The 4,033-nt window shown below is 40.5% G+C and overlaps 1 non-coding gene across 1 annotated transcript; it reads right to left on the bottom strand.

The window, feature by feature from the left end:
• Positions 1-3,776: 3,776 nt before the first annotated feature.
• On the bottom strand, positions 3,777-3,883 carry LOC130716324 (small nucleolar RNA R71). The gene has a single exon (XR_009011943.1). It is a non-coding gene; the product is annotated as a small nucleolar RNA R71 (small nucleolar RNA).
• Between the last annotated feature and the right edge of the window lie 150 nt (positions 3,884-4,033).

The raw sequence follows: 4,033 nt of genomic DNA, 5'->3' as shown, positions 1-4,033 counted from the left end.
CTAACTCTGATTCATGCATCGTTTTAATTTTCTTTAAACTTAGACCTTCTCTAAGGGGGAGTATCTTGTACTTCAAGCTAAGTTTTTCACACCCCAAGCTTTTTGCTTATGACAAAAAGGGGGAGTACAAACCAGTTTTTGATGTGTAAGATGTGTTAGTGTGACTTATTTTTCTTTTGGAGAATTTAAGAGTCCCACCTTTATGACCATAGATGTGTCACTGGGCAAATACAAGGAATACATTTCACTTCTTCTGAAGTGATTTTAGTTTGACTCTGATACCCAAGGCTCTGATACCAATTGAAGGATCACGCGCTTACCACTACGCCAAAACCAATTGGTGTTAGTGAGGGCGCAACATTATATCCTTATAGCGTAGCAGACAGCGCCCCGTTTCGAACGCTACCTAGCAGGCAGGATGCTGGCCCACCTGGACCCAACATACTTTATCGCGAAAGTGTATGGGAGGAATTTCCTTTACGAACGCTAATTTTAAGAGATTGATTCATTGATTAGCAGAATAAGGATTTGTTTGAAAGTTGTTTGTGAACATAAGAAAATATTGAAGAATATAAAGTAAAAAATTGAAGAGAGAAAGTTAAAAATAAAGGCTTAATTGCAACTTTGGTCCCTGACGTTTACCAATTCCATGATTTTAGTCACCCACCTAATTTAATTACACAGATGGTCCCTGACTTTGCTGGCAGTCTGCAACGTTGGTCCTACCGTTTGTTAGTTAATGGAAGAGGTTTACGTGGATGGTCACTTAGCTGATGCGGAAGTTGAATTGGAGAGAGAAAGAGACCAGCAACTGATTCAACCTTCTTCCTCGCCTCTAGGGACTCGTTCGTTCTTTATCTCTTCCCTATTCGCTCAATCTCAAGCTTCGAAATATCTTCCTCACGGTGCTCTGTTTTTAAGGAGGAAGAGGGTAGAAGATGTCTCACGTGCAACTCACGTGCTTCCCTCTCACTTCAGTCCTTCTTTCTCTCTCCAATTGGACATCCATGTAAGCCTCCTCCGTTAACAAATAAACGACAGGACCAACATTGCAGACGAGCAGCAAAGTCAGGGACCATCAGTGTAATTAAATTAAGTGGGGGACTAAAATTATGGAATTGGTAAACGTTATGGACTAAAGTTGCAATTAAGCCAAAAATAAGGGTAGGATTGACTCTTATCCTATTTTGTGTCTAAGGTGAACTGAATAAAAATTGAAATCTTATTTCTCCAAATGGAAATAAATCCTCTCAGTTTGGAAAAGTATCATCAAAGCTTGTGATCAACTCAAAGCCGGTTTTCAGTTCAGATTAGGATCAGGAAACACCTTTATTTGGTTCACAAATTGGTCGGGACATGGGTATCTGGGAGAACAACTTCCATTCGTGCATATATCAGATACACATCTGTGCATGAGGTATTTGATAAATAATAACCTGTGGAATTTTGACAGACTTAACACATTATTTCCTGATGATACTAAAGCTCATTTCATGCGTGTGAAGCCTTCCTTGAGGCTTAATGGTGCTGACACATGGACCTAGAATGATACCACAGAGGGTCGATACACGGTTAGGGAGGGATATCATTGGCTTCGCGACCGTGAACCTGCTACAATAGATGGTCAGAACTGGGCGTGGATTTGGAAGCTAGCCGCGCCTGAAAAAGTGCGAGTCTTTGTATGGCTGTGTATCCATGACGCTTGATGACCCTATTTTAATAGTGTTTTTAGGGTCATTTCTTTGTTTGTTTTGAGTCTTTTTGTTGAGTCTCATGTAGTGTTTCATGCATTCTCATGCATTTTTATCTTTCTTTGAGTCTTTACTTTGTTTTGTTAATTTTGTAGTTTTATAGGGACTTTTCTTGCATTTTAAGTAAAGTTTAGGACTTGCATGATTTTCTTATGTTATTTGAGGGTCCTTTTTGCTAACAAAGCTCTTTGAGCCTCTAGATATTTGCCTTGACTTGTTGGTTAGGTTTTGAGATAAAAAATTGAAGGAAAAAGAAGGCCAATGAGCATGGAATTGAAGGAGGACTTAAAGAGGCTTGAATAGGAGTTACAAGAAGCCAAAAAGTCTTTTCCAGCGAGCTTGAGCGCCTAGGCGCTAGTTGAATTTCTTGAAGCTTTTGAAATTGGCGCCCAGGCGCTGGGAATTGGGGCCTAGGCGCCAATTGCCTTCCAGAGGCAGGTTTCTGCCATGGAATTGGCGCTCAGGCGCTCAGAATTGGCGCCTGAGCGCCCAGACTCGTTTATTTTGTGTATAAATAAGGCTTAGGCCAATTTCTTTGAGGAGTTAGTCATTTTTACTCATTTTGGGTCAAGTTTGAGAGCTGAGGAGAACCTTGGGGTTGTAGGAAGGCTTCCAACTTGTATTTTTCTCAGTTTCTTATTACATTTTCTGTATGAATTCACTAGCCATGAGTGGTTAGTTCCCTTTTTTGCTTTGGGTTAAGAGATTCTATGAAGTTTTAGTTTGTTAAATCCTATCTCTATGCATGAGTTCTTGATTTACCTTGTATATCAATTCCATTATGCATGTTTAGCTTTGGTGCACCCTTGCTATAGACTAGATTATAATCAAATGGAAGTTTGTTATGATTTAGGGACATGAATTTGAATAGGTCCTTCTATGCTTGCTCCTAGGAATAGAATGGGGGTAGGATTTTGTTGGCCTGAATATGTATGCTTAAAAACCTCTTATGAATGATTAAGTACACAAGGAATTGGGCTTAACTTTCAATTTGAGAGAATTACTTTTGTGAGGAATCAACTAGTAAGTACATAGGCTAAAGCAACAAGAGAGAAATCAAGATGTCACATGCATAGGATAGGTGGACTAAAGTGGATTAGATGATCAACAACCCAAGAAAATTTTCCATCAATTGTTAATTTCAACATTTTCAACATTGCTCTTTTGCAAAACCTTTGTTACCAACAACCAAAACCAATTTCAGAATTTTACTGTTTTATGAACTTGCAAACTTTAAGCTTAAATCCACAATTCTCACTCACAATCCCTATGGTTCGATATTTTAAAACCCGGAGGTTTCTGTACACTTGCAGATTTACCAACAAGTTTTTGGCGCCGTTGCCGGGGATTGTTTGTGGTTTTCGGTTTAAGTTGAAGAGTTTTTTTGTTTGTGTTACTAAGCATTGCATTGAATAGGTGTTACTAACCTTTTCTCTGTTTTTGTGATTTCAGTTTATGCAAGGTAGACTTGGAACGGATCCATTGGTGTTTGATCCGGAGCTAGAGCGTACTCTCCACCGTTGTCGAGCTCAGCAAAGAGCTGCTGAGATAGCCGCCATGGCTGTCCATATGACGGAGGAGGAATTGCAAGCTCACATTGAAGAAAGAGTGCAAGAGGCTATTTCTCAAAGACTTCAAGAGCAAGAAGCGGAGAATGTCAATCGTTCTCTTAGAGACCTCACCTCGGCTGCCATGAGCTACTATTATCCGGGCAGCATAGTTTCCCCCGATGGCACGGGAAACTTTGAGCTAAGGCCGACATTCATCAACTTGGTGAGCCAAAATCAGTATGGTGGAGGTTCTCTTGAAGATCCTCATGCACACATGGAGCGGTTCATCCGCAATTGCAACACTTATCGAGTTCAAAATGTTTCAGCGGACACCATCCGCTTGAGTTTGTTTCCTTTCTCTTTGAGGGACACTGCTGAAGAGTGGTTGAATTCACAGCCCCAAGGTAGCATTACATCTTGGGAAGATCTAGCCGAGAAATTCACCACAAGATTTGTTCCAAGAGCCCTCTTGAGAAAACTTAAGAATGACATCATGACGTTTGCTCAATCCACCGATGAAAATCTCTATGAAGCTTGGGAGAGGTTCAAAAAGCTCTTGAGGAGGTGTCCTCAACATAACCTCACCCAAGCTGAACAAGTGGCAAAGTTCTATGATGGTCTTCAATATTCTTCGAGGTTTGGCTTGGATGCGGCCTCAAATGGAGAGTTCGATGCCCTACTTCCACAAGTTGGGTACGAGTTAATTGAAAAAATGGCTATAAGAGCCATGAA

This window comes from Lotus japonicus, chromosome 4, assembly GCF_012489685.1.
Source record: "Lotus japonicus ecotype B-129 chromosome 4, LjGifu_v1.2".
Lineage (NCBI taxonomy): Eukaryota > Viridiplantae > Streptophyta > Magnoliopsida > Fabales > Fabaceae > Lotus > Lotus japonicus.
Note: the sequence above shows the minus strand (reverse complement) of the source record. Positions and strands in the feature narration are given on the sequence as shown.